Below are 24,599 nucleotides of genomic sequence, written 5' to 3'. Positions count from 1 at the left end.
GACTCAACACACCTTGTGAAATGTGGAAAAATTAACGTTTATTTTATTCTTTGTAAATGCTCGTCGCGGGCTTTTTGTGCATTCATCCAGCGTTGTGGCACCAGGTAAGCAGCAGTAGTTTCCGCAGGAAGCTCCACCAGACGACGTGAGCTGAAAAAATTACAAGCGTTATTTTGGTATTAACATGCAGGAATGCCTGTAGGGGCGAAGCGTGCGGAAGTGGTGAGTGGGCAGCATTACAAACAAAACCAGTTCGTATTTACACACACGGCGTAGAAAATACCCGACTCATCCCAAGCAATACCGTACATACCACAAGCACACTAATTCCAAGCATTCCCCTCTTCCCAATACTTATTTCCTGCACTTTAATAGTACGAATGCGCGGGCAACGGCGCGTTTCGCGAACTTGGCTACAACCGACGCGATAGTAAGCTACGAATACACAGAGGTGGCCACAACACAGGCTCTCAACCAGAGCATGCTGGACGCTCGCAGATTTCCTTCAACTCGCACTCAAGACAAAATGCGTGGGTGCCGTTCAGAAGACAGAATTTTCGAGATACTAGTTCCTGGCGTTTGAGCTCCTTGGCTTATCACTTGTGCGTTCTGCAGGCGCAAGCAACGCACTCCCGTGTTATCACTCTTCACGATTGCTCGTCGCGTTTTTGAAAAGCGTGGGCACCGAAAGAAGGCTTAAATTGTTGCGGGGGCATATTAATTGCGACAAATTTGTCGCAGTAAGATTCAGTACGCGCCAAACTAACTCACCACGGCCGAGCTGCTTTTTGCTGCGTCACAACAGGCGCGGCGAGCGGGCCTCATAGCATAATAGTATCGAAAATAATTTTCAACAATGTTGGGCGTCAGAGAAAGAAAAGCGCCATGAACTTGTCAGTGCATTAAAGCGCGAAACCGTGCACCACTGCCGAGCTGATTTTCACTAACCGAGTCACAGCGCCAGGCGCGCCCACTGCGCTCGAAAGGTAGCCCAAAAAGCTATGAAATTAGTTTCAATAATGTTGGCAGTCAGAGAAAGCACCAAAACTTGTCGCAGTAAAATTCAGTACACGCGGAACTGCGTCACAGCACCCTGTGCGACTAGCGCGCCCAAAAACTACCTAAGAGAGAGAGAGAGAGAAAGGCAAAGGAAAGACAGGGAGGTTAACCAGAGATTATCTCCGGTTGGCTACCGTGTACTGGGGGAGGGGAAAGGGGAAGCGATAGCTGAGAGGGAGAAGGATTTAAAAAAAAACTACACGCACACGCACGTACACACAAACTGTTTCTGTGGGCACTGTCACGCAGCCCGCAAAGGCGTTCTTACTGTGATGCAGTGCACCGTACAATCCTGAGTCGCACAGTGAAGTCACAATCTGGCAGAAAGTCCAGTGTCTTTTAAATACCGCAGCAGCGCCTTCATAGCCGATCGCGCTGATGTTCGCGTAGGCCAGTGTCCAAGGATCTTGTTTTCTGACAGTGGGCGCTTGTCCAGTTTGTCTAGGGTGGCTGAGAGGACTGCTCTTTGCGGGTTGAAACGAAAGCACTCACAAAGAAGGTGCGCGATTGTTTCATTGCACCCGCAGAAGTCACAAAGTGGGTTGTCGGACATTCCGATAAGAAAGGAGTACGCATTTGAAAATGCTACTCCAAGCCATAGACGAACTAGAAGGGTACAGTCGCGTCGTGGAAGCTCGGGCGGAATACGGAGTTGTAAAGTAGGGTCCAGGGTATGAAGTCGTGCACTTGTGAAATCGGATGAATTCCACCGAGCTAATGTCAGGTCGTTTGCCAGTACGGCAAGTTTTTTCGCTGCGTCGGCTCTCGAAAGAGGAATGGCAACGCACCTGACGCCATCATGGGCAGATCGGGCAGCTGCGTCTGCTCGATCATTGCCGTGTATCCCACAGTGACTAGGTAACCACTGATATATGATATCGTGTCCTTCGTCAACTATGCGATGGTGTACTTCTCTGATCTCTGCGACGAGCTGTTCATGTGATCCATGGCGCAGTGCTGAGAGTACACTCTGTAGGGCGGCCTTGGAATCACAGAAGACTGACCATGCATGCGGTGGTTCCTCCTGAATGAAATGGAGAGCCGCACGCAAGGCTACCAGTTCAGCAGCTGTCGTTGATGATACATGCGACGTTTTTAGCTGTATTTCGATGGATCTTGTTGGTATCACCACAGCAGCAGCTGAACTTGCAGATGTGACTGAGCCATCGATGTAAACGTGCACGCGGCCGCTGTGCACCTCATGTATAAGTTGTAATGTGGCCTGCTTCAGGGCAAACGACGGCATGTTAGCCTTTTTAGTGATTCCTGGGATGGTGAGGCGTACTTCAGGTCTGTGCAGGCACCATAAAGGTGTGGATGGTCTTGCTGCAGGCATGTAGTTCATTGGCAATGAGGTGCGACTGGCAACAATCATACGACTGATAGCTGCGTGTGGCCTTTCTGCGGGTAGAGCGGCAAGGTGGCGAGAAGGTAGTCGGGCAACGTGGCGAATATGTGCTCTGAGAGCGTCGGTTACCAAGTACGTTGTTATTGGGTGATCTCGAGCTATGACAATCGTTGCCGCTGTAGACGCACACCTCGGAAGACCGAGACACGTCCTTAGGGCTTGAGCTTGTAGTCCCTGGAGTACACGCAGGTTTGTTTTGCAGGTGTTCCCAATCACAGGGAGGCTGTATCTTGCGAAACCGAGGAACAAGGCGTTATACAGCTGCAGCATTGACCGCACCGAAGTGCCCCATGACTTTCCGCCGAGAAATTTGAGGAGATGTATTATTGTCAATAATCTCTTCTTCAGGTATGAAACATGCGGGCTCCATGATAGGTCTCGGTCAATAATTACCCCTAAAAAGCGGTGTTTCCGTGCATTTGCTACTGCTTGCCCATTGACCTTTACACTGTAACGCTTCATTTCCTTCCGAGTGAATGTAACAAGGCAGCATTTCTCTGAAGACAGCTCTAAGTTCTGTTTTCGCAAGTACAGAGATGTTATCGTAGCTGACTTTTGTAGCCGTGCTCGTACCTGCAGTCGTGTTACGGCAGACGCCCAAATGCGGATATCGTCGGCATATATTGATACCTGAACTGTGTTGGGCAAGCATTGGACTAGGCCAACGAGCACTAGGTTGAATAGCGTCGGGCTCAACACTCCGCCTGCGGTACTCCACAGAACGTTTGGTGTTGAGTCGTGGCGCCTTCCACGGTCATCACGAAGAAATGCCTGTCGGTCAAATAACTGCACAGCCACTGAAAAGTGCGGCCACCGATTCCTGCTTTAATCAGAGCCTCTATAATGGCATAATGTGCTACATTATCATAGGCGCCTTTTATGTCAAGGAATAATGCCGCAGTGAGTCGTTTCATCCGTTTTTGATGTTGAACATACGCGACCAAATCGATGACATTATCTATGGATGAGCGCCCACGCCGGAAGCCAGCCATACCATCTGGGTACACGTTGTAACTTTCCAGGTACCATTCCAGGCGCGTCAAAATCATTCGTTCCATTATTTTCCCTATGCAGCTGGCCAGAGCGATGGTGCGGTACGATGACAAGTTTAACGGTGATTTACCAGGTTTGAGAAGAGGAACCAAGCGGCTGCATTTCCATTCACGTGGAACCAAACCATTGCGCCAAGACTCGTTGTAAAGGTTTAGCAGCATGAGGCGTGCATTCTGCCCAAGATTGGCGAGCGCCGCATAGGTAACGCCGTCCGGCCCAGGTGACGAAGAGCGCCTGCAAGTCGCTAGTGCCGCTTCAAGCTCCTCCACCGAAAACATTACATCCATGCGGGAGTCCCGTGGCACAGGAGTGGCACATGGTGTAAGGGCGCGTTGAGGCTGCGAGCTGGCAAGTCTTGAGCAAAATTCTTCGGCAACGTCTATTTCGCTGCGACCTTGTTGCAAAGCGAGGCACTTAAAAGGAACACGCTGTTGCCGTGATACACGAAGTCCACGCACAGTTCTCCATATCTGAGATAATCGCTGACGTGGATCCAACGACTCGCAGAAACGTTTCCATCTTTGAGATTGAAGTGCATCAATGCGGCGTTGAATCTTCTTTTGCATCCGCCTGGCCTCTCTGAGATCATGGATGGATTTGGTTCTCCTGTATCTTCTTTCAGCCCACCGGCGAACTGCTCGTAGTCGCTGCAGTTCGGCTTCAAATTCTTCGTATTTCGGGAAAGGCTGAAAAGCACGTGTAGTATCTTGCATGGCTTTTTGAATTTCGTTTTCCAGACTTGAATGGTTCCCTAGCTGACATACTTCCTCCATGTGCGACCCAAACGCCGACCAGTCATTTCTCCGGAGTGTCGTGGAGGGGCATTTAAATAGTCCCTTGATCTTCAGGTACGTCGGAATGTGGTCGCTTCCACGGGATTCGATGTCTGGAAACCATTGCACGTTTCTTTCAAGACGCCGAGAAACCAGGGTCAAGTCTAGGCAGCTGCTGTATGTAAGCCCGCGTAAATATGTTGGGCTACCATCATTGAGGCAGTGAAGGTCGTGCTGTGTGGCAAAGGTTGCTAGTCTCCTTCCCCTGGAGTCCATCTTCAAGCACCCCCAAAGCGGATGGTGAGCATTAAAATCTCCGGTGAGAATCGTATGGTGGGGTGTCGCTGATAGCACGCCGTGCAGTCGTTTAGAGTCGAATCCGCGTGAAGGAGCAAGGTAAACAGCAACGAGTGTGAACGTAAACTTGTTCGTTTTCACAATTAAACAAACGTACTGGTTGTCGTCGTGCGGCGGGACTGGGTGCAACATGTATGTCAGATCACATCTAATATATACAATTACCTTGCTTACATCACCACAGGTAGAGGACATGAATGCCTCATAGCCAGAAAGGCGTATAACATTCTGCACGTTCGGTTCGCAAATCACAAGTATGGGAAATCGGTTTTCGAAAACGTATTTTCTGAAATCTGAAATTCTCGATTTGAGACCACGGGCATTCCACTGCAGTAAAGATGCTTTCTTGACTTCCTTGTGGAAGGGCAGCGAGGGGCGGGCCATGGTGCTATGCGATGCTTTCAAGTACTGGAGTCAGCGCATCCAGCACTTGCAGTGCGCTACGAGCAGCCGGAGTGTCCATGTTTGTCAGTAGTAGACGCATGACATTCGTGAGGGATTGAGCATAGCAATCACTTGTGAATCCTTGTCTCGCACTTGGTCAACTGAAGTGACATTTGACGTTAAGTGGCGAGTCATGTGCTGTGGCTCTGGCGCGTGGCATGTCTTCGGCAGTGCTGGCCACACCTCACTTGTTGAAGCAGGAATAGCAGGGCCGCTGTTATCGTTGACATTCGTGCTGTTACTGGAGACAGATGGAACAGGAGGTGGCGTTGCCGGACGAGACTTTTCCCTTGAACCGAAAGAGGATGTCGTAGACTTTCGTTTCCGAGAGTGGTGTCGCCTTATCGCTGCAGAAGCATCTCTGTGTGATGATCCGTCTCTGGCCATTTTCCGCAAGATTTTCTGCTCTTTCTTTAGGCGTGGACAGTCTTTTGAGGATGCGACGTGTGGGCCTTGACAATTAGGGCACTTGAGCTCTGTTGCACGGCAGGTGTCCGTGTCGTGTTGTTTGGAACATCGTGGGCATTTCGCTGTACTTCGGCAGACAGCACTCGCATGTCCAATTCTTTGACACCTTCTGCACATAAATGGTTTGGGTACGAAAGGTCGTACCACGTGCCGAAAGTGTCCGACCTTTACATGTGACGGTAGACAGTCACCTTTAAACACGAGCCTTACATAGGTCGACTTGCCGAGGTGCCGAGCTTGTAGTAAGGCAACACCATCAGTGGCAGGTTTGATTAAAATTGGCAGGTCGCTGTCGCTAATCGATGTGTCAATATCATAAACGACACCAGCCGTGGTTTCGTTGTCCTGTGGAATGAGGTAGTGGACGTTGATGTTGCCCAGGAGCTTTACTGCCATCAAAGCATTGATTGCGCTTTGGTTATGGGCATCAATAGCCAGGACGTTCTTTCGAGTATTAATTCTGATATCCTTGATTTCTCCTGGGACAAGAGCCTCCAGAGAAACGGAAATCGCTTGTCTATTAAGGCGGTTGAGGTTGTCGGCGGGTGTGTCCGGCACAAAAAGAATAGTGTGCGCAGACGGCCGTCGCTGTGGCATGACGGTAGACTTACTTGACGAAGACCGTCCGCTGATGTTTCTTCTCTTGGCCTTGCGATGTACCACTCTTTCGAAGCCTTCGTCATCTGAGGCGTCATCACTTGAGCAGGAGTACAGCGCAGTGTCCTCGCTGTCAGCTTGACTCGGTGGGCAATTTCTCTTCCTCGGGCCGGTGCCTGCCGAAGCAGTCACGTCGCGGCGGCATTCTGCCGACTCCACTTCCATTGCCGTGGCAATGAGAATGGCGTCACCCAGTAAAACACGGGAAAAAGCCGAAAATACTGCAGCGCGAAGGAACAGTGGTCCCTACGAGCAAAAAACTACCTAAATTAGTTAAAACAATATTGGGGCTTATAGGAAGCGTCGCAAACATCTCCCAGTACGATTCTTTAATTCAAATTAACTGCTCCACAACGGCCACGCTGTTTTTCGTTAACTGCGTCACAAGTCTAGCCTAGTTGCCGGGCAGTAAGCCTAATTGCTTGAAGTGCGTCGCAGACTGTCGAACAAAGTTTCTCACCTTGCCGTAGTCCAATAGTGCAGTGCTGCCATGTCGAAGGCCATGCCATGCCGGGAGGCCACCAAACCAGACTAAATCCCAAAATAGAAAAACAGGCAGACGGGTGTCCGAACAGTCCTACGCTCAGATGCGCGGCCGGTCTCTTGTCGCTTCGGCAGTGTGTCTGACCAAGGACGCAAACATCTGGCTCGTCATTCGCCGGTTCGCCTGTCGCTAGGCAACGGAAGTAAGCCGCAAAGTTTAGTTTAATTTATACGCAGATATTTCTAATTTTTCCGGGAAAGAATAAAAAAAATAAAACAATTTCTGTTAATCTCATTTCACATTCTTCTTTTTTTCGATGCTCGCGACCCCAATGCGTCGATGTTAATTCTATAGCGTGACGTGTTTCCTGTTTCCAATTTTCGCCGAGTGTCCGCTCTTGTTCAATCCCGTTTTCTACACACTAAACATTTTAACACCCTTAAGGGTGTAAATCAGTTTGTCGCCAGACGAACACCCTAAGGGTGCTGTTGTCTACACCCTACAGTTGGGGTGCCACTATAGCACCCTAAAGGAAGGGTGTCCAGCAAAATAAATTTAGGGTGTAAGGCTGCTCATCCAAATTAACACCCATCTGTGTGGGTGTTGGAAGGGTGTAGACCCTTTTATTTCTAGCGTGTATGGAAGGCAGATTCGGCAGTACACGCCTTCAATTACTACTATGTACAGCGATCCACGCGCAACTACTGTGTGTGCCAGAAGGTTCAAGTTCGGCTACAAAACGCACTGTCGAACAGCCGGCCTTGAAGCTTCGATGGGCATACACAACACCTATACGTGTGGATCACATTACATATTAGTAATTCATGGTGTATATTGGAAAACCTGTCTTTGCTGCACACATACAACCTAGCAAACTTGGACATTTTTGAGCATGTATATCAACACCAAGGTTATCACGATTTCCATATCCAAATAACATGCAACACAGACTGGTAAGATATATGCTGCATTTTCAAGAAAACGCAAATATATTTATTGCATGCTGCAGTACAGAGTACAACATATACATAAATCACATGAAATATAATCATGCACAATCACCAAACACATCGGTAAGTACAAGAACATGTACATTCCCCACAAAGGTACCTAAAATATATGTATTGATCAAATCTGTTATTAGAGAAGAAACTATGTATAGCGGCACTGAAAGAGCCTGGGTTGATTCACAGTGTTTTGGGCCACATAAAGGAATAAATTTTTAGTATTAGGCTCCAGTGAACGAAAATTCAAGTTTTGATGCCTTAAAAAAAGGCATATTGCAAAGGTGAATTAGGGAAGCAATTGAAATGCAGAGCAAACGCACAAGAAAGACACCTGTTATTTTGTACACTAATGTAATCGCAAAGCATTATGAAAAGTTTGGAAAGTCGATGTAAAGCATAACTGGCCAACATTTTTCAGACTGAAAGAATACTTTCCAAGCATAGACATGCTTTAAGTGAGGTTTATGCCAGCAGCCTTATTACTAATTTTCTATTTCCAACAAGATTACTTGAGCACAAAAAATACGTAGAATTTTTTAGCGCCTACATAGTTTGTCCTCTTTTGTGAAATGAGAGTTCTCTGGGCTAAAGGTGCTGTGTAGCGGTTTTTCTAACTACAATACCAGTTTCTATAAATTTTTGTTTTGTAACTCTAAGGCACTGGTACATATACAATATGTAGTTTGAAAATAGCTTCTTTGCTTACTATAAATCAAAAGAGTGCATATTCCACATCTACTAGTGCCTGGGTGCAAAGTGCAGCAGGAGGCCTGATAAAAACAAACCACTGTTGATTAAACGATTTTGCTGAGCACAAAATGTGGACAGTGTTTTAAAATATAAATTTCTAAATTATTTGCACTTAGATGCAGTAATTCAAGATTAAGGCATGCTATAGCATGTGAGCATGCAAATTAGCAAATATGATTTAATAAATTAGCCATACTCTGGTTACTAAAAGAACACAGGCATAGGCAGTCATGCAAAAGTTCAAGTTAAATATCACACTGTTAACATTTGCCAGCAAATGGTCATATCAAACATTATAATTATACTGAACAAGGGTAGTTCCTTGGGATAGTTTGCAATTAATGAGATAAAATTACGTACAGCTTGAATGACAAGAACTGCGAGAGATGACAGACTGCGCTGACTTCAAACAATATTTAATTACGTTGCCACATCGAGTATATTTGCACAAAAGCGGGCATGCGCAGAATATGAGTCACAAGGGGTGTCTAACAGCAAGTGACTGTACTAAGAACATCGTCCTTTGAAAAAAATAAACATTAGAATTTCTATCTGTTGAGATACAAGACTTCACTAGGGGTCAGCACGATAGAGGGGTCACTAACGCACACACTAACCAGTTTTCTAGTGAAATCTGCTTCTATAGTTTCCCGGATGACCTGTCTCACTAAAGCTTCCGTACCTTCAAAGAGGGGCATGCAGCCGCAGTCCCAGCAATGGATGCCGAAGTGGCCTTGAACAGTGTTATGGACGTTGTTATCGTGCTCTCCTAAATGATTGTTTAGGCACCTGCCTGTCTGTCCAACAAAGTCAAATGAGATATTGTGAAGCTTTGCCTCCTTAACAGCCTCAATAAATCTTGCTCACAAGAGATGCAACATAGCGTTGCTGCACAGGCTGATTGCCTTTCTTGGGTTGGCTACCCTTTGGCCTTAATTTCAGCCATAGCGGAACAGCTTCTGAAGTGCACAAAACATGATGAGCGCACTTGGTCAAGGAACCAGCCGGTTGAAAGACACAGGTTTGCAGTGCTACCGTATGTTCATGATGTCTCCCATAGGCTAAAAAAGATTAGGGGACCTGCAGAAATCACAGTCCTTTTCTCAGCCCCGGAAAAGCTGGCAAGGCTCTGTAAGTGTGTAAACGCGCCTAAATCGCGTCAGAGTTGTTGCTCTGCCGAGCACAGAAAACGTTTTGTGATGTGTGCAATGAATGTGGTTTCCCAAATTCCCATTTTGAGGCAGTAAATATATTGGACAGATAGGCATGCGCCTAAATGATCGTTTAAGAGAGCACTATAACAACGTCCATAACACTGTTCAAGGCCACTTGGGCATTCATTGCCGGGACTGCGGCTGCATGCCCCTCTTTAAGATACGGAAGTTTTAGCGAGACACAGCTCACCCGGTAAATTATTGAAGCTGATTTCACCAGAAAACTGGGTAGTGTGTGCGTTAGTGCCCCCTCTATCACGCTGACCCCTAGTGAAATTTTGTATCTAAACAGATAGAAATTGTGATGTTTTTTTTTTTCGAGTGACCATGTTCTTTTTACAATGACTTGCTGTTAGAACACCCCTTGTGTCTGGCTTTCATTTTCTGCACATGACCCCTCTGTGTATACACATACGATGTGGCAACGCAATAAAATATTGTTGAAAGTCAGTGGAGTGTGTCTCTCGCAGTCCTTGTCCTTCACGCTGTACGTCATTTTTTATACTGAATAGCCAATATTGATTCAAAATTAGAAAAATATAGTACACATCTGAGCTGAAAAAATGCAAGTGATGCAGCAAATGGCCTTTAGCTTTCCAAAAGAAAAAGAAATGTTCACGGTTAACCACGAGGTGCAGGGACTCCATTCTCTGAGCATCTTGACCAATAAATGCAGCGCATGGCATTGCTGGAATCTTGCAGCCTGCATTAGCAAAATAAGAAGAGAATCATGAGAATTCAGTCCGTGCAATTACACATGTACTTTGCGGAAAATTTGATAAAGCAACAAGCTCCTCAAAGTAACAAACTTAATTAATGTGACTGGGCAGAATGCACCGCTCAGGCAACTGGGCAAGACAAGTGAAAGGTAGGAGAAGTTTCTATTTTGCAAATTAAGGAATTGCATGTTACTGTGAATGCTAAACCACTATATCATTGTGAACACAAGGCACATACAGCAGCAAAACCATAAATTTACAGTACCCTTTTCACCATAGAAAATAAGAGTGAATAAAGTTTAAAGACTACCAATGACATCTCTCAACAACAGACATTTGTCCAAGAGTGTGTATGTTACCTTAATACAAAATTGACATTATGAAATCTGCAATATATCTGCAATACACTTTATAAGTACTGCAGGTGAGAAGCTTACGGGATATTGCACATTAAGAGTGAAATGCACAAGGCATTAAAAAATGAGTTTTTACACAACATTATTACACTAGGAGACAAAGAGATCTGTTTTACAGAGAGTGCACACAAAATGAAAATGAGGGAATCCCCACTGGCATTCTCATTTGCCCTGCAATACATGCATCCAGCCCAACAATATCCAACTCTCCAATGTGGTTTATTAGACACTTTCTGAATCCTAAAATTTATCGTGTATTTCTTATTTACTAATTTAGTAAGAATGGGCATTTTGGCATACTTTCCTCGAAAATTTAGCATGTGTTGTCAACTATTTTTCTTAGAGCACGCCCCCTTCTTTCAATGGGTTAGCTTGGCAATGCACTGACAAGTAGTATTCCCTTATTTAAGCTTATGATCCTTCCTCATGCTCCCACTTCATGCTCTAAACTGTGTTGCCACTCTGATGCAGTTTATGTTAATCTGTGACTATTTACATGGTCCTTCTTTCTGTAGCCTCTCAACTAGAGCATGAAATTTCTTGTCTCCTAGAACAATCGTCTTTCTCGCCCAAAACATATTGCACGGTTACCCCTCATAGGGGGGGGGGGGTACTGTATATGAGCTTTCACATATTCAATGAACCTTAGAGACAACCATTTCTCATCCTGTGTTGCTACTATCCGCATGAGTCACAATGGTTGTAAATTGGCTACCTGCCCTCTCTCGCTTAAAAGTACATTTTGCATGTGAAAAATAACCACAAGCATCACATTTCATTGAATGAGTGCTCCTGTGCATGTTTTTTTTTTTCCGTCCTGTAATGGCTAAGTTCAACATGGTCAAGTTGTTTGAAAACTGTCTAGCCTCAACCAATACTTTGTGTAGTTTCAAAATTATGATACATTCATTTTTCAAAACTTGTCCCAAATTAAGCATGAGACATTTTCATGATGCAAATGAGGTAAGGTTGTGCTCAGAGACTATGATAGGCCTGCTATATCCTGCAAAACTATGTGAAATGAAATATGCTTGCAATTTTCGTGAGCAGCTAGCTCAGTATAATTAGGCACATTACCTGCGGAAACGTTTTTTTAACGCTCCCGAGAGGTCCTGGTTTCTTGTAATTTCTTCAAATCCCGTGCAGTCTAGATTGCAATCCGGTGCATTTTGATTTTGATATTGTATTCAAAATAAAAACAGCTGAAATTTTAAGGTTTTGATAATTATATGGGAATAAATAAAGGTAGAAGAGTGTAATGCAATGAGCAAATAACAAGCTCATTGCAGAGAGTAAACAAATATTCCTTTCCTGCAAATAAATTGGTAGCAGGAAGGTCATACGAAATTAGCAGTTAATGCACAATAAAGAATATGATGCTACAATGCCCCGGCATTCTGTGAATATTCTTGCACAAAGAAAATCCTCATTATGAAAGACCATCAAGAAAATGCAAATGTATACTTTGGATCAGCAGTCATACCTGCAGTATGCACTGTACCATCGGCAATATTTACAACCACCGTCAACTGCACATCATATCAAGCTTAGGCGGCCAAGGAGCCCGAGTTTTAAATTATAACTTGACTTATTATATTACACTACACAACTATATCTACTTACAATGTTGTCTTCTCAACCGCTTTCAAGAAGACGTTAACCATCTGTCTGAAGGCGAAAGCAAGTGGCTTGCTCTTGATGGGGGGCGCCAAGGCTGGGCATTGTGAAATCGCTGCTACCATCTGCATGACCTGCGAGAAACAATGCTCTAAGTACAAGATAAACAAATGCTATTAGAGCAAAAGACAAGATCATTGGCAATGAGCCTCGTTTTGGTTTGCACGAGAAAAGCCAAGAATATGGACTTTGTGCTGCTTACTGAAGAAGAAGCAAGCCTCCTTCCAGATGTTGCAGTCATGCATTAAGATTGTCACACAGCTGCATGCTTGTATGCTGCTGTCGCCAGTATGCTTTGAAGTTTATTATTTCAAGTTAAATTGATTATTGTGTTTTCTTCCAATTCTTGGCAAACAGACCAGCAATGAAATAGCTCACTTACACACATACTCCCTTTTGAGGAGAGAATTCACACACACGCACGCATGCATGGGCGCACACACACACGCGCGCGCACACACACACACACACACGCACACATGCTTCTACCACATGAGCAGCTTCCTGTGCTTGACACACATACATTTTTTTTTATCCTGTGTCACTCCTACTGCTAAGGCATAAAAAATCCTTTGTGTTACCAACCCCAAACTCCTCAACCTACACCTCCAGCTTAAACACTTTCTCGAGAGCCAGGGCAAGCCTTTTTTTTTATTGATATGATATAAGGAGATGTTGGCGCGCAATTTAAGGCGCCGGCTACTCCTTATCTCTTGGGTGGTTCCGTCATACATCATTCAGGGTTCACGGTTACATATCAAATAATCATTTCACACAAGCACCAGGACTTATAAAGCAACGTTTCCACAGGAAGACTATGGCAAATGTCTCCACACCTATGTAGTCGAAAGTCTCAAAAGTAGAAACGATACTGTCGCCTAATAACACATTTTCTAGTCAGCGGGTCAGCGGGTACATACAGTACAAGCCTTCTAGCTTCCCCAGTGCTCCAAACTGTAGTTACGAATTTCAATAGGGCTATAGGCGACAGCTCTTGAAGGGCATGCAAATTACCCGGAGACCTAAAGCTTATATGATACCTCAAAAGCACAACACTTCAAATTTTCAATATTAATTAAAGCTCCTGAAGAAAATTGCTATATACGTAGAACGTCTCGAATAACCTGCCGCTAACACTTTCAGCGGTTGTCTGCATCAAAAGAAATGTGGGCTAATGGGAAATCCACGTCTTTAAGATCGGAATTATTGTAATGGCGAAACACACTACCAGATTTCCTAATCATTTATTTATGCTCTGGATGTAACGTTCCGTTCACAATAAAAAACAAGGATATCGATTCATCAGGGCATGGGAGGAAAAAGGACGAAGCGTATACTTGGCGCCTTCCCACTGGTCCTCCCGAGAAACGGCGCCTCATACAGCAGTTGTCCAGGGTGGCTTGAAACCAAACTCGGCTTTCAGGCGGAAACACTCGCTGCACCAAATCGGAAGAGTTTTATTGCGAGTAAAACTCTACCGGCCTCATGCAATACATACGCACGCACACAAAACGCATCCACACGCATACACAAGTATACGCACTCTCAAAGCGCAGACACAAAAGCGCGCACGCGCACATTGATGAACACAAACAAGCACACATACATGCATGCAGGCAGACACGCTAACACGTGCACGCACACACATCGACCCACAGACAACACACTCACAAAACACGTACGCACTAGACACGCGCAAACACGCCGGCCCATACAAACCGGCATGTACTGAACGCACGCGCGCGCGCGCGCGCACACACACACACACACACACACACACACACACACACACACACACACACACACACACAAAGCGAGCTGAGCTGAGCGCACACACGCAAGCACGCACACACAAAGCGAGCTGAGCTGAGCGCACACACAAATCAAGCCGAGCGCGAGCACGCGCACACGCACAGACAAAGCGAGCCGATAAAATGCTGAAGGCGTCCGGCAAGCAGCAACAGCAGCACGCGACCGCATCAGGGAGAACCAATACCGCGCCGGTTCCTTCGAAAGGTGGCTAAGCCAGTCCTTTTCTACGCGACGCAAAAGTGGTCGACCACATTTAACTGAAGTGCGAACGACCGCATTACAAGCAGCCGCGCTGAACGCACAAGAGAATCACATCAATGAACATTCAAGCGCTGAGAAACAAAGCGTAACTATGCAGGCGCACCACGCCCGATGTAAATTTGACAAATATTAGTCACACGGGACGGGATCGAGGTAGTTAACTTGCCCTAGTAGGAGTGCAGCTGCTCTTGCTCTTACATTAGCGAATTATGAATTATGCTACGAGATCACAGTGAGATAATTCTAAAGCGAACAAAACAAATACCAAATAAACGGGCACTTGCCTGAAAGTTTCCATCATGCCAGTACCGGGCACGTTGCAACTTCTCGTTTCAGCCTTCGTGCATCCATCTTCCAGTGCGTACGAACGCTTTGCTTTGAAGTGCGGCACGAGTAATACACAAAGCATGGGCCACATCTTTTTCTACCCGGCGCGCAAAACTAATCACACGTTTAAAATTACTTCGCACAGCGCGCGACGCGAACGCACGCGAAAACGAGCATGATGGCGCAGCTTCCGCCTTCCCGTGCTGCCGCGCGCCGAAGTGATGGTACAGCGTCGGCCGTCACTTCCGGTCGCTTTTCATTGGGCATGGGGCGGCCGCGCAAATTGAACGTTTATTCTGACAGGTTTGCTTGCTCGCATGGCCGCCTGTTTGCTGCTGCTTCGTTGTGGTCTCTAACTAGAGCGGTGAGGCGGGTAGTTGCTACTACGTTTTGTGCCGGGCATTTTATTTTGGGCTGGGGGGCGCAGTCTGTGCTGCATCACTGAGGGTACAGTACACAAATCGGGACCGTGAGCGAGACGATCGGCGCTCTTCTGCTGGTGCAATTAGATTATTCGCTGCGTCCGAACGAAGCAACTTTGCGAGGTCACAGCGTAGTTTCAGCGATATCATGGCTCGATAAAGACGCTCACATCTTGGTCGTGTGACAGCGACGCGTAAACATTCATGAGGAGACTGAAGACTGCGTTTGCAAGTGCGTATGCTCTGGATGAGAAATTACAGCGTTGACGACACCAGCCCTTAATATAGAGGCTCAGCCTTACAAGCTGTATTTGAGGGTGCACTTAGAAAGCAGATCAGTAGCTTAGTAAACCTCTGAATGAATTAGGCAAGGTACGTGGAAATTCGGGTTTGAGAACTTCCAACGTGATCTCGCCTCTATAAGTCTTCTTTATGGATTCACCATGCAAATTGTACGTTGATGCCATTGTACAGCAGAGGCTCGTCCAACAGCACGTCCCTGTTTGTTCAGCAATGTATCCAAACAGCTTCTTCCATTTCACCACTTTTTGTTGGGCTATTAAGGGCACCGAAATATTAGTGCAGAATTGCGCAAGTTGCTCTCGTGTTTTCGCTCTGCTACTGCAGTTTTTCTAGAAGTGTTTAATTGCATGTTAATATTACTGTGAGCACGAAAAATAATGATAATGGAATTGTAAGTGAAAGGGCGTTGTTTTTCTGGATGATACATTTTTGGAGTGGCCGTCATGCCAGTAACATCACAATCCTTGAAGAAATATCGACAGTCACTTAGGAATGGGAAAACTTAATCGCTTCACGCATCTACACTTGCAATTGTCACGTGACCATGATACGTTAGTTCATACATTGTCACGTGTTCTTCACAATTCTACCTTAATCTCCCGTAATCCACCGTGCTATAGTTTGTACGAACCTTAATGCAATTTATTCCACCCTTATTCACATTATTTCACTTTATTTACCCATAATTGCTCATACTTAACGTTGTTGTATTTACTACCTTCTGTATCACTACTGACGTCATACAAGACGGTGATGACTTCACATTTTATTTATTTATTATATACATTCAAGGCCTAGTAGGCACAACAGAAAGAAGTGGTGAAAATATGCAATAATTGCAATGCAGCGCAAAAATAGAAAATCAAACCATACGATAATTTGAACGGCGACCTTGAATTAGTGGTGTCACAAATAGAGACTGTGGAGGCGGGAAGGCGGTTGCGTTCAGTGGCTGTTCTTGGCAAAAAGGAAGAATGGCACATCAATTTTGTGTTGATGGTCGATGCGAGACGAGAACTTGGTGTGGTGAAAAGATTTTCTTTACGAGAAGGGTTAAATTAGCATATTCTATGAAAAAGACAGAGACGAAAGTATTTGCGACGTAACCAAAGATCAGGTTCACCTAGTGTTCTTTTCATGGACGTGACGCTTGAATGAAGTGAATAATTTGAGAGAATAAAGCGGGCGGCGCGGTTCTGAATGCTTTCAAGGGAAATGACAAGATTGGCATGAGCAGGGTCCCGTATGGATTGTTGTTGCGGAGAACGCCACCTTTCCTACCTGAAAGGCCATGAAACGCTTTCGCATTAAAAATGCAATACATACACACATTGCGCAATGCGTGGACGTGTACACGTTACTCAGATTTATGCATCAATACGTTCAACACCCTTCAGGCGTCGATTTAACACCCTTCTTTGAGCAAAGTCACACCTTATGTGTGGTATCCACCCTTGTGATAGGGTGCTTTGGCCGAAAAGGGTGCTAGAAGGGTGTGGGCATGGGTGTAAATGCCGAAAGCACCCCTATTAACACCCATAAGGGCGTAAAAATGTTTAGTGTGTATGGGCCACGCGCGATCGCGCGCGCCCTATCTTAAAAGCAATCTACAGGTGGCTCATATCTTTGTGCGCGCTGTGTGCTCGCTGCTCAGTTTGCGTTGAAGCGATAGACAGCACGAAAGTCACTTCGCTCGCTGCTGCTGGGGCGCTTCCTCACCACCAGCGTTTTGGCAGCGAGTGTCCGCGGTCATCGAGTGTTATGTGTTCATGTTTGACAGTAGCGCGCTGACACCATGCTTTATTTAGCAAGCGATGTAGTTATTAAACGAATGTTTCCAAGTTTATAAGGCCGGTAACATTACTATGCTTACTTCGTCTAGCCTTCTATTTAGCCTTCTAATAATTTGCTGTCGCAATCGATGCTTCGCCTTCCCAGCAAAACTTCGACTTTTTTTTTTCCTTTATCCGTTTTGTGAGAAACAAACTATAGGAAAGCAGACGAAAAAAAAGTCCATTAGTACATGGGCTCCTGTTTTATGTTGCCGATACAATTGTTGCTTCGAGCAAAAAAAAATCAATAAAGAAGACCACAGCTGGTGCCACATATTACAAAATGTATAAATGGCCGATCTGTCTGCTCACTCAAGTCCGAAAGAAAAGAAAGTAACAGCTTGTTTAAATGGAAATGCGTACTCGAAATCAATATGCATGTTCACAGATGCATGTACGGAACAATTGCAATACATTTAGCTAATTTATTCGAATAGCCCCTGGTGCCTTGTCTTCGCTGTGCGACATGTCCTAACTCATCTACACCGGATGCGGTCTTGCTTCTCTGCCATACGGAACTTCAGCCATCGATCTAATAAGTGCACTAAGTAAATTCAAAAGACTGCACCGCAACAAACCCCCCAGACGGTTAGATTAAGTTGGCCGGCGTATAAGCAAGCACATTCTTACCTTTCGATCGATGTTGAATTACACAAAAAAAGCATTAAATTTAGCTGGCGTAAAACGTCTAGTTTTACAGCAGGTATACGGAAGTTTCTGAATGTGCACGCTGTAGTGAACGCTATTTTCTGCTACGTTTTTGGCACGTCGCATGAATGCGGCTACTGCAACACGATGTCGCTCGCCATGGCAACGATGACTGACGGGCGCTGCAAACCGCTTTATTCTGCAGCCTGTTCTTTATGGGGTTTTTCACTATATCGGGGTAAAAATTGATTACCACGTCGTTACTCACAGAAGTACAGTTAGGTAGACGTAAAACGCGCCGATAGAGATTAATCGGCGCCTGCGGAAACTTGGCCAACAGGTGGCGCAGTTGTCATAGTCCAATACCTAATCTGCCAGTTAGATGTTATGCACCAATTTTATCCCGCGGTAATATTTAGAAAAAGCACCGGAACAGCGCAGCAGGCGGTGTTTAGTTCCCCCTAAATTTTTATTCCAGAACGATAAACAGCGACGGTTCATGGCAGGCTGATTTGCACAGCAACAGTACCCTGGATCGTTGTCCAAACTAGTTTGACCTCTCGTACGCAAGTGCACTGCATACGTATCGTGACAGCATTGATTACTCGGCGGCCTCGCACTCATTGTGTGGCATAGCGGTAGCGGTTGTAACGACCAGCTTTCGCTGCTGTCCATTTTCCTGCACCATTGCGAACGTATTTTATTACCTTACAGATTTAGTTTTCTAGAAGTAGAGAGAGAGAGAGAGAGAGGACATTCATGAGTTGAAGAAGCAAAGTAAGAAGTACCGAAGGCGCACGGCTTTATTGCTTGCCTGCGCAAGCAGAGTAGGTGAGGAAAACGCTGCAGACGGTTTCTGTGTGTGGTGCGCGCAAGAGACAACGCGTAGTAAGCCGTAGTGATATTCTGCCCACTGTCGATTTCCGTCATGTTGTCTAATTCCGCAAAAACGGCGTTTTGAGTCAACCACAGACAGAGTATACTGCCTTGTTACCAATTGGAGCTGACAAGGTGACGAATTCGACAATATGTCAGCATTTCACACTGTCCGGAATAGCACCACCCTGGCCTTGCACTGTCACTAAAGCAAGGTTCACACGGCGAACGGGATATATGATTCAATTCGCTGACGACTGTGACGTCGCTTAGCTATACAAAAGAAAATGTGCCGTAAACAACACACCTCCAACGCACTTGTGCAGAGAGCGATTCGATGGCAATGAACCGCGACGTACTCGGCTCGTGCGCGTTAGAAATCTAGAATTTATCTATTGTATGAATCCAATTTCACTCGAAAACCATGCAAGATGATCGCTGATGGCCTCAATCGGAGTATCTGCATTTCGCATGGCTGATTCGAAAGTGTTTCCGCGATCTGTGACTGCTGTGCCTGGCGCTGCCCGCGATTGATTTCCTTATTCACGCGAGAAGTATAAAATCAGAAATACGTGATCAGTGAGACGCCCAATGTGTCTCCCTAATGTATCCCCTTAGTATTGGCTCGTAATACCTGTGTCAGTAAAGCAATCTTTGTGAGCTACCGCTTCATCGCGCGCATCATCCCAGCCCGACGAGCTGAAGCTGAAGCAGGGCTCACCTGACACGCTGGGCTCTGCAGAGACATATCTGTACTCATTAACATGTCGAAGAATAAAAAAAACAAACAAAAGAGCAAGGGAATGAAGACAGAGATACGGCGAAAAGTTGAAAGGTAAAAATGTGCAAGTTCTTCGGCTCTGTTGGCGCCGAATGAAGATGAATGTTTCTATCCAAGTAAATTGCAGCCTTTTGCGTACAGTGGCAATATCTGACAAGCATACCACCGGCATCGGGAATAATTTATTTTAAAGGTTATGTTTACCACTCGTTCACGTACACCCTACTGTTCTCCTCCGTACATAAATCTACATAACTGCTTGTTTACTAAACTGGGTATTGAACCATGCGTGCCAGTCTCATATGACAAAGTACAGTGGAAGCACACATTTTGCAAACATTCTTGCAAGACTGATGTGACTACATTATTATACTTTATATACCGTTGGGTGCACTCGTGCAGCGACATTTAACATTACGTGAAGTAATGTTAGCAGTCCATACCAGTTCTACTGCTACTGCACTGGGCCGATTGCAGGTGCTAGTAAAACTATTAGAGGTGTGCCAATAGCAATTTTTGATACCGAATCGAATAAGAATCCAATAATGCCAAAAGTGAATCGAATCTAACCAAATACCGAATACTATTCGAACAGTTGTCGAAGAATAAACGGCCGTTATCCCAATTATTATTATGGGATGTTCACATCCCAGTATTTGTAAAGTCAGCAGGTTTCTGTCATCACATAGTATGTTATGAAGCGTTGTGTAATAAAATCACAAGTGGAGCATTAGGAGCAAACAAGTAGTTTCTTCGCATGCACAGAGCTCTTCAGAGAGTGCGAATTATCGCTGTATAGCCTCTAAAATATGGCTACCTAAGTAACGTAACCTGCCCCACTATGCAAGTTATCGTGCTTTGTGTGTGTATACTATGCCCACAGGGGTGAAAATTTGCCGTACTTTTGGTCCAACTTCACGTTTATTTGGGTGCAGTTGGATTCTGCTATATTCGAAAAGTATTCGAAAAATATTCGCATTACCGAATGGGGACTATTCGATTTGAAGACCGAATTGAAAAGGGCGCTAATCGATTCATTATTCGAAAGTTTCGCTATTCGCACACATCTAAAAAATATGTTCTAGATTATTTCTTTCGCATATGCTGTCATCGGGAAGAGACCGAATAACTCCACTAACTTGCTATGAGCCGTAATAAACATAGTATTTGCTCTTCTTATTTTCTTTATAAGAGACCAAATGTGCATCAAGTGCGTGGGAAAAACGAAAGCTAAATAAAAGGTAACACTGGCTCTGTAATTCTAAATGGCTATCCATCACTTGAAACACGACCAGACGACCAGAAGCGCGGACCGACATTCGCTCCATTTCCATCCGGCTGACGTGGCGATAAAACGGCGTTGACGGAGCTCTTCGTCGGGCAGAAGACAGGCTTGAGCTCGGAGGTGAAAAACGAAAATGTGAAAGGAAAAAAAAGGTCGAAGAGAAATGAGCGGCTAGGAATCCCTGCGTGGGAACCTGTTTCACGCCGAGAAAATACGAGAATGAAAAATGTGAACAAGAGCATATCGGCGAAACCTGAAGAAATAAAAGCCCGTATTCCGAAGAAATTCAAGAAAGGTGACCGGCACGAAAACAAAGAAAGAATAAATTCCCTCCGTAACTAAGTGAAAACGAAAAACAAAAAACCTAACCTCTAAGTTTTGTAAACGCAAATCTTGCCTGATCGAAAGTCCATGGACGGCGACTTTGAAAAACGCACCACCCGCTTCTCAAGTAAAACTTAAGTCCAGTACAGTAAGCCTGGCTAGCTACTCGACTAGCAAGCTTAGTATTCGGTAGCGTACATTTCTTTATAGGATGCTTAGGAAGTGTTGGAGCCTGTAATTCACACCGGCTACTGCGTTTCTCATAGTGATATGTGCAAATAATAAAGGCCACAGATACGAAAAAGATATTCCATACAAGCCACACTAAAACGGTTACGTTTGCGATTCGTTCAAGTGCACCGTATACGGTGCACTCAAACTTTGTACGTTGACTTTGTACAGAGGACAGTATACTGTCCTTTGTACACGAAACGATGTAAAATACTTCTTTTATATCACGTATTGGACCGCGCATGCCAGTCTGATATAAAAAAATATATCTACAGTGAAAGCACATATTTTGCAAACAATCTTGCGAGACTGATGTGACTACATTTATTATCCTGTGCATGCCGTTGAGGGCGGGTAACAGCCTACTGATCACAAAACCTGGTCTTAATCTTCAACAGTAAGGGCAAGCAAAAGCTTTCCAAACATTCCCAACAATTAATTTGCTTGGAATGCTCACTCAATATTGTACTAGATTCTTGAAGAGGTGAAGGAACGGAACCCGCTATGTAATGTGATTGTACACACACACAGACACACAAAAAAATATTTGTGGCAGTTTACCAATGAAGCATTGGCCAAATGCCCCGTTCTTTTTTTTTTCCTGTACATCTTGTAATGTTTCTGATGAACGTGGCCTCATGAAACTCTCTCGATAATATTTTATATATATATATATATATATATATATATATATATATATATATATATATATATATATATATATATATATATATATATATATATATATATATATATATATATATATATGATGAACGTGGCCTCATGAAACTCTCTCGATAATATTATATATATATATATATATATATATATATATATATATATATATATATATATATATATTTATATATATATAGATATATATTATCACCCTACCTTACAGGCCCATTGAATGGCATTGAGTAAGGGGGGCAACAGTAATTACATGACAAAAATAGCAAAGTGCAACATCGTTATACAATATTAACACGCAACGAATTCAGGTTATCACGGAATGTTTCACGATTGGAGATGGATGCAATGTGATCCGGGTGGCCGTTCCAACGTGCAATAGCTCTAGGTAGTAGTGATGAGTTAAATGCCTGCGTTTGACCGTGAGTGCGCATGAAACTAAGTGCGTTGTGAATGCGTCGAGATCTGCGCGCAGAAGCATGAAGCGAAAAACAATGAAATATATTACTATATATGTACCTCTGAAACAGAAATAGAACAGCAATGAGCGGCGATCTTCTAATGACTTAAATGCAAGGTCTTGTTTTATTCGGGTAGTGCCCGAATGACAGTCGTTATTTCCAGAGGTGAATCTGGCTGCCCTATTCTGAACGGCTTCGAACATACGGATTAGATAATCTTGCTTTGGTGACCATGTGGATGAAGCATATTCTAGTTGTTGGCGAATATAAGTAAGATATGCTAATTCTCGTACGTTAGAAGACGCGCTGCGCAAGTTTCTACGCAGGTAGACGAGAGATTTGGAAGCTTTGGATGAGGCAGTTGCTACATGCGTTGTGCAGGATGAGTCCGATGAAAGATAAACGCCGATATATTTGTACGATGGGGCAGTCGAAACTACGGTACTATTAATCGAGCAGTGAAACACTGAGTTAGTGCGCTTTTGACTAGACGAGATTAACTTGCATTTGCAGGCGTTAAGGTACAGCTGCCAAGTTACGCACCATCTATAGGTTAGTTCAAGGTCATCTCGGAGAGTAAAATGATCATCGAAGCATTTAATATTGCGGTGAATGACGCAGTCGTCAGCGAACAACCTAACTGAGGAGGAAAAGTTAACGGGTAAGTCGCTGATGTATATTAAAAAGAGTAATGGGCCTAGCACACTGCCTTGGGGGACACCGGACGTGACGTCGCAAAGGTTAGACGAAATGTTGTTGACAACTGTAAATTGCTGACGCGAAGACAAGACGTTACGTAGCGAAAAGAGTGTTAATGAATCAATACAAAGGGCAGACAATTTGGAAATCAAATGGCAGTGAGGTACAGTATCGAACGCCTTAGCGAAGTCAAGAAAGAGGCAATCGGTTTGATCGTCAGTGTTCATGTTAAAGTGAAGGTCAGTCGTTAATTCAAGTGAGTGTCTAATGAGTAGCCATTTCTGAAGCCATGCTGATTAGGGAAGAAAAAGTTATTTGATCTAAGGTGACCGTAGATATGAGAAGCTATAATATGTTCCAAGTAATTTGCAGCATATGCATGTTAGTGAAATGGGTCGATAAGTACAGGGCGCGTGCTTGCCGCCGGATTTAAATAGGGGAACTACCTTACCAATCTTCCAGTCCTCAGGCAGCTCACCTGATAATAAAGACTGGTTAAAGAGGAGACACAGAAAGCGACTGGAAATATCAGTAGTATTCTTAACTATTTTATAGTTTGTGTGATCAATGCCAGATGAAGTAGAAACCTTAAGATTCGTGATGAGGTTCGCGATACTTTCGGCAGCGATGGTGATTGGAGCCATGAAAAGGGAGGGTTGTTGAGGAACAAATGGCACATTGGAACAATCTTCCTGTGTAAACCGCAGAATCTTCAACCGCAGAATCTTCAAACCGCAGAATCTTCATCAGACAGCGGAGATTGTCTTGAATCATGCGTTGTAATGCGATTAGTACACTTATTATAGGGAGAAATTATTTGCCAGAATTTTTTTGGATTATTTATAATAAGTGAGGGCAAGTCCTACGAATTATATTTCTTCTTGCCTGCACCTAATGCTTCGCAATAAACGTGTAAGCAATCCTTGTATTTATCCCAGTAGGACGCAGCATTCTTACGTTTCGCAATATTGTAGAAACGTTTCCTTTCACTTCATAATATTCGAAGTTGTTTAGTAAACCAAGGGTTAGTTTTAGCATTGGATATAGAGATTAGCAGCACATACTTGTCAACTAATTCTTATATTTTTTTGCTTATAAGGAACCCAATTCTCATTCACAGTCTGTGAGGCAAACGACGGCAGAAGAGGTTCGTTATGAAAA

General features: G+C 44.5%; 1 protein-coding gene and 2 long non-coding RNA genes across 4 annotated transcripts in view; all 3 read right to left on the bottom strand.

The window, feature by feature from the left end:
* Positions 1-24,599, bottom strand: part of LOC139052546 (cell adhesion molecule Dscam1-like) — a 1,125,159-nt gene that overhangs the window by 969,420 nt on the left and 131,140 nt on the right. The window lies entirely within an intron of this gene.
* Positions 22-6,810, bottom strand: LOC135897770 (uncharacterized). Its single transcript, XR_011512157.1, has 2 exons — positions 6,680-6,810; positions 22-150 (listed from the first exon to the last, which is right to left on the bottom strand). It is a non-coding gene; the product is annotated as an uncharacterized lncRNA (long non-coding RNA).
* Positions 10,049-14,680, bottom strand: LOC135897771 (uncharacterized). The gene is made up of 3 exons (XR_011512156.1): positions 13,824-14,680; positions 12,433-12,560; positions 10,049-10,377 (listed from the first exon to the last, which is right to left on the bottom strand). It is a non-coding gene; the product is annotated as an uncharacterized lncRNA (long non-coding RNA).

The sequence above is a fragment of the Dermacentor albipictus genome, chromosome 1 (genome assembly GCF_038994185.2).
Source record: "Dermacentor albipictus isolate Rhodes 1998 colony chromosome 1, USDA_Dalb.pri_finalv2, whole genome shotgun sequence".
Classification (NCBI taxonomy): Eukaryota; Metazoa; Arthropoda; class Arachnida; order Ixodida; family Ixodidae; genus Dermacentor; species Dermacentor albipictus.
The sequence above is the reverse complement of the archived record's forward strand: the minus strand, read 5'-3'. Positions and strand labels throughout refer to the sequence as shown.